Below are 11,488 nucleotides of genomic sequence, written 5' to 3'. Positions count from 1 at the left end.
GTGGCATGTTTCAAAAATATGCTCGCGAACACAGAGACTGCTTAAAGCTCACCCTTATTATTTTCTTTATTTTACAAAAGCACAAGGTTTTGTTGTTATTGTGAGTGTACACAAATAAAGGTAGACCCTTTATAATCTTTAATGATGTTTTACACTTATCTGTATGCCCCAAAATGATGGCGTATTTGAAGTTGTTTCCACTGTAATGACGAAAATATCCAGCAAGACGCGCCGGCACGTAATATATTTGCTCGGACTGAACGAAGACAATAGATCTGCTTTGTTTTTTCAATGCATAACACTATAAAATCTCTTGGTCGATTTCGGTCATGAACGACTCAAAATGATTCACTGACTTACTCATATGTCACCACCTAGTGACATTTCCAGAATTATTTATCAAATTTAACACATTTTTGAAACAGAAGCAAGCCTCACCAAAATACTCTTTATTTTGCTGCTAATGCTGCACAGTTGTAAACTTGAATAAACCTGAATCACTAAAATAGCTGGAATCGGTGCTTTTAGCTTATTCTTTAAAAATAATATCCCCTGAAAAAATTTCATGGACCAGTGATTTTCTTACCTTTTTTGCCCCTCATGAATTTTTATCCCTGTTATTTGTTGTGGCATTGCAAGAACAAATCTACAAATTAGAAAAGAAGCAAATTTGATTTAGCATATGTGACTTGTTTTTTAGTTTTTTTACATAGACGAATTTCAGACATTACAAGTAAACACACTACTAAGACAGACAGAAAACATGGACTTCTGTGAAGTTCTTGAAAAGGAAAAATGTTGACGATGGTTAGTCTATGTGGGATAGTGGTGTGCCGTAGAATGTTCTAGTTGTAAAAAGTGTGCCGTGGCAGAAAAAAGGTTTGGAAACACTGGTTTAGGAGCTATTTTTAGCTTTAAAATGCTTCCTGAATTACTCTTAGATGAAAATTTTACGAGTCCTAAAATAAGAAGTGACACGCCCCTAATTTTTAATATTTGCACCTAAATTTCCGCGTTAGGTGCTATGTTTAGCCTTAAGATTTGTTCGTGAATTCAGGCCCTGAAATGTATTTGTTGGCAAGGCACAGTAATTGCAGTAAAGACATGTTAGTTATTCTTAACATATAATTTCATTGTATAGCTGAAACATGTCTTTCAGCTTTTAGTGTTAACATGCTATTTGAAATATCAATTTAAATATGTTATTTCAGTTTATGGCTGAAACACCTAAAATCAAGACCACTCACATTAAAATGAAGAACCCAGTCAATATCAGTATCCTTATAAAAGCTGTTTAATTCTACATGGAGATGGTCCACACATGGAGGCTGCCATGTTAGAATCACATGACCAGCCAAATACTACTCTTAATCTCAGTAACCGTCCTGTTATTTGAAACTTTTACTCACTGATTAAAATAATCATGGCTGACTGTGAATACTAAATGGCTAAAATGGCATCTGTAACTGAAAACTATTGTGTTTGAATGATGCAATATCCACACTCCTGGGTGTCTGTGTAAGTACTAGATGACCAATTAAAAACATTTCTGAGTCCATTCACTTAACGGTTTAAAACAGTTTTTTTTTTTTTTCAAGTTAATGTAAATGTTTGGCACCCTGTGCTGCATTGCTTTTTTTTCTGTCTTTCATTTATTTCCTCCTGACTTAATGGAATAAGTTTACCAAATGTCCAATTTGATGAAATTGTTTTGTCACCTGAGTTATTGAATCCTCTCCATCTTACATCAGCACATCCTGACCTAGTACATGCTGAACCTGTTAATCTTATGATTCACATCAAACATAGCATAAAAACTGAACTTTTCAGGTAATGTTACAACTATTCATTCAGAGAAATAGCTTGTGCAAAATTGACCAGTATTTTCTAAAGAGGCATGCTCACACATGACCTATAAACTGAAAATTGCAGGTAATTTTCTGGAAAAGGCTGTATGTGTGAAATCAACTAACAGAGATCACAGCCAGGTGAATGCGGAGCTGTCTATGATGCTGTCATACTGTGCAGAGGTACTAATACTAGTGTGATTGGGTGCTGTCCATGATGCTGTGTCTTGGAAAAGAGATACTCAAAACCCAAGAGTTTATTGTTTATTTACATAAGGCAATATTTGTTTTCAAGTACAACTTGTCTCTTGTGACTATGACAGCTTACTAAAGTGATGTGTGTGTGTGTGTTTGTCTCATTGAGTTGGGTCTGCAGTGATAGGCTTCTTTTGAGGGACTGCGCTGTGATCCTCTATTGTGCTATAGACAGATCCCTTTCTGTAAAGGATAAATAATGAAATATACACAATGACACTGGAAGATCATATTTAAAATAAAAATAATTTTCTGCCAATTTTTCTAATACCTCATCTCTTCAATATCTTCGATGGTTTCTGGCAATCTTATGTTGTTGGTTTCAGGGAGAAGCCAAGCAATGAGACCAGAGGAGATGGCAAATGCACAGAAGACCACCTCTGGGAGTAGTGTCCAAACGTCTTCTAAAAGCATGATAAGGGGAGCAATAGATGCTCCCAGTCGAGCCATGAAATTGGTGTATCCAAGCCCATTCTGCCTGTAGCCATGAAGGAGAAAATAGGAGGCATTTTCAAAACCTAAAATGATTTGAAAAGTGGTCTAATGGTGTTATTTATTAAGGTAGGAACTAACCTCAATACCGTAGGATAGAGCTCTGTGGTGTATAGGAAAATGGTTGTAAATGAAGCCTCTGAAAGCCCTTTACCCAATACTGCGATTACAGTTCGGAACGTCCAGTATTCTAAATTCACAGACACATTGACACAAAATACCATAGATCAGAGAATCATATGGGAGAGGAAATGATCACAGATTACATTAAGGTATGTACTGTCCCACCATCTCTTAGGTCAGTGACTATGTTTGGAATAGCCAACTACTACACTATTCACTATCAATTCAATTCATGTTTTAGGCAGGTCAATAATCCCATAGGAAAACATAATTCATATAATTATTGAGTCAGTTAATGTTACATGGATGACAGGGACAAACTATGTCAGTCACAAAACATGGAAACAACTGTGCTTTTGAGACTAAATGCCTACTTTATTTAGAAGGGGATAGAAAACCTGTAGGTGTGATGATGTTGATGAGTATGCAGAATCCTGTGAGTACCAGTGTCCCTGTTTGACAGAGTCTACGACCAACCTTGTTGAGACAGAAGTAGGTGAGAATTTTTGCAGGCACCTCTATGGATGCATAAATGAAGTGTGTCAGATAAAGATCAAGTCCAAAGCCAGTGATGTTTAAGCTGATGCCATAGTATGTAGATGCAACTCCATACCTGAATGAGGGGAGGAAGAATATGGGCTCAAATTAATGACGTCATGCTTTTAAGGAAAAATTCTCCACTCTTTACAATGTGTTTCTTTTTTCTTTTATACTCACTGATTAGAAGGACTTTACAGAATTACAAAATAACGTTCCTTAGACAAACATACCACACTATGCCTGTGAAGAGTGCAAGTCTCCTGAGATGAGGGGTTTTGAATAGGTCTAAGTAGGTGTAACTGTGACCCTGATTATCCACAGACACTATAGTGGATAGACTCTGAGACAAAGACAGAAATAATATGTTTTTTTTTTACCAAAGGTTGAACATTAAGGTATACGTAAATATTTAAATGATAACCCCCCAGGCAGATGACAGGCAGGAACAAGCATACCTCTGACTTGACTCTGGATGAGAAGTGTTGTCTCTCATTAAAGGTAGCACATTTTTGCAAATACTTATATGCCATGTCAGGTTTTCCGTTAGCTATGAGCCACCGTGCTGATTCAGGGATCCACCTACAAAAATATCGACCAATCATTCTTGCCACACAGTACATTCAGCACATCAGTCAATAATTAACCCATGAAATTGATTATTGGAAACTGATTTTATGAATAACATTAGCAAAACACATCAAAACAGAATAAGGGTAAATCAACTTGATTTATTTATTACTTAAAAAAAAGCATATAATTTCTTAGAGACTGTGAGAGGAAGGATATTTAGGACAAAGGACATTTTCTGCGCTCATGCTGGAAAGCAATACACAAGAGTTTTAGTTGTTTGAATATGTATTTATTATTGTTGTGTGTGAGAGAGGACAGTAGAGAAAAAAAGAAGACTTAGATCTTTCCAGCTGAGAGAAAACATGACCTCCCAAACAGGCTCTCACTGAAAGTCATCAGGGGTTTCAGACTCGCAAAGTTCTTTGTAAAAACATGCATGTTATTCGCTTACCACCAGGTGGCAGCAGCAAGAAGAAGAGGAGAAGTGACTGTAATTATAAGCATCCTCCAATCCGTGACTAGATAGGCAAAGCCTGCCAGCATCATGTTGCCTACAGCCCAGGAAATACTGCCAAACACCCCAATAAATGTGCGGTGTTTAGTGTCCACCCACTCAATACCTGCAGAATAAATATGTGCTTTAATCAACATCATAATCTTAAATGAAAAAAAAAAAAACGTCAAACACTGACAAAGGAATACAGCATTTGTTCTTTTCTTCTAAACTAGAAAAGTGTGAAAAAAGTGAGCATAATGTGTTCCTTTTATGGAGGTAAAGGCCATGAAAATGACAGTTCGCTTAGCTTCTGTGTGGAGTTGAGGTGAGATGAAGTGTAGAGCAAAAGAGAGGGAAAAGATGGATAAAAACAGCTACATTTTAGAGGAGGGAACTTACTGAGCACAATTGATATGTTACTAATACCCGTCAGTGCAAATCCGGTTAGGAACCGGAAGGCACCAAACATAATGAAGGTACTGGAGAAGGCACTGGCCACACTGAATACTATGGATGAGACATAGGACACCAGCAGCATGGTTCTTCGGCCATACCTTAAAAAAACAACACACAGCTAAACACTCCTTTAGTGCATTTATATTACATCCAATGTACATGATATATTCATACTGATACAGAAATTATTTATAATAAATTTCACTCTCTTTGTAGTAGGCTACTAATATATTACACTGCTTAGTCTGAAAGGCTTAAAGGAATAGCTTACCCCAAAATTAAAAACAATATGCCATTATTTAACCATCCTTATGTTGTTACATGTGTCATGTGGTATCTTTCCATACAGCAACAGTCTATAGTGACTATGTCTATTATGCACAGTGTTTTGTAAGTAAATCAAAAATAGAAATCCATTATGAGTTACTAATTACTTTCCTAAAATTGTAATTACATTACTTTGCACAATACTTTATTTATTTTGTTTTGGAAAGTTACTTTCCAAAACAATTTTCAAATATAGACATAGTTTTGAATTTGTTTTGTCGTCTCTTCAGCTGCCACAGAGACACAGTAGGGTCCAACACAATATTAGGCAGGTTGTTTTAATGCTGTGGCTGATCAGCGTATGTTTTAAATATATTTTACATAAATAATATTACTTTAGAAATGTGTAACCCATATTATGAACTTAAATGTTATTAACTTGATTTAAAGTTAGTAACTGTAATTTGATTACGAGAATTAAAATTGTAATGCATTATACTACTTTTTCGATTAAAGAGTAATTCGATTACTCTGTAAGCCGATTACACCCAACACTGTTCATGCATCAAAAAATACAAAAACACCATAAAAGTAATCCATATTTCCCTGTATGCATATGCTTTGCCTGAAAAACAGACTGAAATGTAAGTCTTTATTTACTGGTAATCTCGGATCCAGCCTGTGATCGCATTCAGATTTTAGAAAATTGTACATCAACGTCATTAAGGCCAAAACGAAAACAGTATTGCATGTATAGTAAATGGAAAGTGACACTCCATTGCTGAATTCTAATATGAAAGCGGACTAGACATTGGCCTCAGCGATAGTTACTGACCATGACTGTAACTGTGAACTGTCAACTTAACCATTATCTTAGCAATAAACGTAACATACTATCTGCTGATTCCCTGCAGATTGGGATAGCAGTGTTTTGATGAAAAAAAAAAACTTTGCTCCATCCACTTGGAATGCTCTACTGAAAGAAAGCATGGTGGGAGGAGCCTACAGCAGAATTACACTTGAGCATTATGGTCCAGAGGACAGAGATAACTTGCACAAAGTCTCAGAGGTATAGCTCTAGTTCCTCTTGATTAACCATAAATCACTGAAGTTCACTAAAGATTTGTGAGTTTGTGTTGTTCTGTTGGCAGAAAAACTGTAGCCTATGAGTTTGTTAAAAAAAAAACACTGACATAATGTATTTTTCTGCAAATTTCTTACAGTTTCAAGTTACAACCACAGATGTCGCTAGAGAGCACAAAATTACATAGTGCAACTTTAAAATTAAAAAACATAAGAGTCTGAAATGAAGGTGAGTAAATAATGACAGTTTTTTGGAAGAACTTTTCTTTTAAGTTTTCTTAAAAGAGGTGATTGTTGTCTGTCTTACTTGTCACAGAGCAATCCGAAGAACACTGATCCAGCCATGACACCCACAAAAAATATGGTGGCGGATGCTTTGGCCAGTGCCCTTTTCTCACAAACTAAATCAAACTGACAGAGAGAAAAACTGTGAGTGGTAAGCGAGATATGAAGGAACTATAGGTGGCATTGGCAGTCATGAGACTTTACCTCTGTGGCCAGAGTGCTGATAAATGTGCTGTTGTCATACACCCATCCATTCTGGCACTGGACTACAACAACATCTGGAGAGTTGGAGAAATTTGACAGCAGGTGGAACTGAGGATGGGAGAACATGTGACAAGAAGAAGGAGTCCTGTCTTCCTGTGCTGGAATACTGACAGTCAGTCTTTGTTCCCTACTCAGATTTCCAAAAATCCTTTCGCTTCCACATGGCTGATGTCGCAGTGGTGAGATGGAATGGCAGCGATAAAGTTGTTTAACAGGAAGTGACATGGGATAGTAATGCGAGGTATTACCAACAGCATGACCAGTGTAATCTGATATGGCCCAAACCCATCTATCTCTGCCAGAATACTCTCAAAGTTCATCCTGACCTGGAAAATCAATCAATCAATCAATCAATCAATCAATCAATCAATCAATCAATCAATCAATCAATCAATCAATCAAAAGTTTCTCTGTGCCTACCTACAATATGTGCCTCACATACAGCTATACATTTGACATCACTTAGACCTCATCCACACTAATACGTTTTCAGCTGAAAATTCAGTTTTCTTTTACCTTAAGTCTTCACTTTCCAAAGAATGCAGTTTCAAGTGAACACCAATCCAGTGAGATGAGATAGATATAAAAGGACAGATTTGACTGTTCAGTTAAATTTCCTAATACTAAAATAAACACAAACATAACCTATTTGACCAACACTATCTAAAATCTACTGGGAATTGAAGTTAAATAATAAACTTTTGATTTTACTAAATAATTTGGATCAAGGACTAATAAAAAGAACTAAAACTTCATTCAATTATTATTAAGTTGAATTAACATTGACTTGGAACTTTCATATTATATAAACATCATCAAAATATACATATTAATCTAATCTAAATAAAAGGCCATGTATAAAACGCCATTGACAGTTTTCATAAAAAAAAAGGGCCTTGAATTAAAATCCAGTTATTGTGCTGTTGGACTCTACCTCAGTGAACTCTGAAAACATTGTGTACCAGCATGAACTCTTTTCAAGTCCATTCCTTCACCCTACATTAGCCTCATAGCAGGCATTAGACCACAGGGTGTACAGAACTCTCTTTGTACCCTGTACACAGCTGTGGAGACATAAAACAGCTGATCTTCACAGGGCAAGTCTCATTTGGAATATTGCTTATTGTTTGGAATAGTATATGGTGAATATCTGGTCCGAAATCTAAGCAGGAATCATGCACAGCGAGTAAAAGCATGGTCTTCAGCAGTGTTAATATCGTCAACTAAATCACTGACGAAAAGTGTTTTTTGATTTCGTCATCAATGATGAAGATGAGACGAAAAAGGGGCATCATGACGATAATTAAACGATTTTATAAAAGCATAGTATTGACAAAAATATGAAAAGATGAAAATGATTCTGCTAGGTGTTAACAGTGCAAGATATGAAAAGGGGAAAACATCTATATAATCTGTATATAGAAGAAGATATTAGACATAGATTCATCTAAACCATTAATAATTGGGGATTTCTCTGCTTGAGCTGCTTGAGTTGAACAAAGGCAAAATGAACCGCTTCAAAATGGGGTAAATACCTTGTTCAAATGCATCCTATTAATACATTATTTTAATCACTATAGTAGCCTATATCCACAACATCAGCCACAGCATCCCCCTTGTGCCGCCAAAAGAGCATCAACCTGCATCTCAGAATAGCATTCGGAGAAGCTATTCTGCTCACTACAATTGTACGGAGTGGTTATCTTTGTCAGTTCGAACCAGTCTGGCCATTCTCTGTCGACCTCTCTCATCAAACTGCCACTAAAAGGATGTTTTTGTTTTTGGCACCATTCAGAGTAAATTCTAGAGACTGTTATGTGTGTGAAAATCCCAAGAAATCAGCAGTTATAGAAATTCTCAAAGCAGCCCGTCTGGCACCAGCGAAATCCCTGAGATTACTTTTTTCCCCTTTTTGATGGTTGATGTGAACATTAACTGAAGCTCCTGACCTGTATCTGCATGATTTTAGTCACTGCACTGCTGCCACATGATTGGCTGATTGCATGGATGATTGTTGATGCCAGACGGACTGGTTTGAGTATTGTACAGTATGGTGCCAAAAACAAAAACTTCCAGTGAACGGTTGTTCTGTGGACGGAAATGCCTTGTTGATGAGAGAGGTCAACAGAGAATAGCCAGACTGGTTCGAACTGACAAAGTCTATGGTAATTCAGATAACCACTCTGTACAATTATGTTGAGAAGAACAGCATCTCAGAATGCTATTCTGAGAGGCGGGTTGGCACTGTTTTGGTGTCATGAGGGGGACATACAGTATACAATATTAGGCAGGTGGTTTTAATGTTGAAGATGATGATATGTGAACTTTAACTAAATGACACGCTAGTCAGAATATTCATGATTTGCATTGCGTAACTTGAGTTGTGAATACACTGTTTCCATAAGAAACATGCTACATACAATGTAATATCCTTTCACAGAAAATTAATATGTTTCTAAAGCATAAAGAATTCAGAGTAGAGCAGGCTAACTTCTAAAATGCAACTAATACTTCAGTCTATTCATTATTATTTTAGGAGCTAATTGTTTTTCACAACAAGGACCGTAGGCTATGTATAGTTGTTTGTTACATTTTGTTAATGTTAATACATTTTTTCCCTAAATATTTGAATATTTTATAAAAGTTTGGTCTGTTACAGTTTGACACTTTAACAATTTTGCACATCGTCGTCATCTAAAATATTTTATTTTCATTGACTAAAATTATATGACATTTTCGTAACATTAAAACTGACTAAAACTAATGAATGTGAGATGATGATATATTGACTCATTTTAAATGGCATTTTCATCAAAAGACTAAAACTATGACTAAAACATAAAAATTTACACTGTTCTTCAGAGAGAGTACACGCAGCTTCCTGCATTTAGTTTGAACGGGGAACCCGTAAGACCCTAGCAACTGGGTCAGTTGGTTGCTTCAGAAACCTGGCTACATTTTTTGAGTAGCTTACCCAACACTACACAATACTTTGCAATGCACAATATCAAACACAGAAGTTTTTAAAGAATACGCTGTTCATCGGAGCACACGTAAGAAGGTAGAAATAATCCACTAGATGTTATGGTGTGCAGTTTAAAATTTGAAGCAAAGATTCGGCCATCAAGAAAGAGATAGATGAAATCACGACCCTGAAGAGAAAAATTCAGATGAAATGTCGCTGTGCTCCAGTTTATATGCTCGCAATGATGTGCACATCAGGGCAGGAGTGTTACTCGCCATCTGCCAATAGATTCGGGTGATTTAAAATGGCTTCAGAGATTGTCACTCATGGAAAGAGTTTCCCATAGCATCAGCTACTGACGCAGCATCAAAGTGACTCACCTGAAAAGGAACCCCATATTATTGAGTTGACTATTAAATAGATTTTGGATAAATTGTTATTTATTTTTCCTTATTGATACATCCCCTTGTTGTATGATTTATGTACTTTTTAATGTCCTTGGTGTGAAATGTAGACCCAAATCAAGAATAACTTTCAGAATTTACCTTTGAAGTTCTCTTAAAATTATTTACTGTCTTTAATGAGATGTTCCAATATGAATGAATTAATAAATGGCTGAGATCATGTGAACCAAAAGTAAAAAAATAAAATAAAAGTGGTCCTTGTCAAGTTTAGTTATTGAAAATTAGCTAATGTAGCACAATTCTTAAACATTTTTGGCACAACTTAATTTCATTGTATTTAATCATGGTCTGGTTCCCTGCATGCACCACGACCTGAGTAAAAACTGTGAATTAATGTCTTAATATTTGTCTTTCTTTGCAGTATTTGCACTGGTAGTGTTTTTGTTGTCCCTTTGAGTTATGCATCTCTTTCCATAAATACGTGATTGTTGAGTGTCATCGCCATTGTGTGTTGTGTGTTCTATGTTAATAGACCTTCCATGCCTATGGACCTTTGTTAAAAAATTTTAACTCCTAAAGACATGAATTGTAATTTTGCAATACATGTAGGAAATCATGACCACTCACATTAAAATGAAGTCATATCAGTGACCTTACAAAAGCCTTTTTATTGTACATGTTAGAATCACATGACCAGCCAAATACTACTCTCTTAATCTCAGTAACTGTCCTGTTATTTGACACTTTCACTGATTGATGAAAGCAATCACGACTGAATACAAAATTTTTACACCAAACTGAAAACTATTGATTTTAAATGGTGCTGCATCCAACCCGATAGGTGCAGTGTACTGTAAGTCCAAGACGACACAAAGATAAAAGATACTGAGTGCACCTTTAAGTTTTCACCAGTCTGTTCTGTTAATTTTATGTGTTTTGTTAATTTAAAGGTTTTAGAATAGAGCAATAGAATTCAACATAACACCACAGTCCAAACATTAATTCAGTAAATTCTGAAAAAAATAAAACAAATATATACATTTTGTTACTTTTCTGTTCTATTGAACAACTTTTTTTTAAATGATATCATTGATTTAAGTTTTAATTGTGAATGATCAGCTTTTGCAATCACAATAATAAAAATAGAGAGCTTTTTGATCTGTGATTGTCTTCTTGTAGTTGCTCATCAAAAGCACTGTTATACAGTTTAAAATTTCCAAGAATGAAAAGAGACCAGAAAAAGACACTCACATTAGTTTGAAGATTCCAGTGTGCAGATGTTTTTTGTTGAGTGCTGTGATGGTGGAGAGCTTTGTTAAGCACAGAGCCTAAAAGTCAGAGGGTTGGAGGATATGAATCAACAGCACTTCACAAATTAAGGCTAAATTAAGCCCCTCCTCAATAATAAATAGAGTTGAGAAGGGTCAAAAATCCTTCCTCT

General features: G+C 35.8%; 1 pseudogene; it reads right to left on the bottom strand.

The window, feature by feature from the left end:
- Positions 1 to 2,068: 2,068 nt before the first annotated feature.
- On the bottom strand, positions 2,069 to 11,381 carry LOC127657218 (solute carrier family 22 member 7-like; annotated as a pseudogene).
- Positions 11,382 to 11,488: the final 107 nt, after the last annotated feature.

The sequence above is a fragment of the Xyrauchen texanus genome, chromosome 16 (assembly GCF_025860055.1).
Source record: "Xyrauchen texanus isolate HMW12.3.18 chromosome 16, RBS_HiC_50CHRs, whole genome shotgun sequence".
Lineage (NCBI taxonomy): Eukaryota > Metazoa > Chordata > Actinopteri > Cypriniformes > Catostomidae > Xyrauchen > Xyrauchen texanus.
Note: the sequence above shows the minus strand (reverse complement) of the source record. Positions and strands in the feature narration are given on the sequence as shown.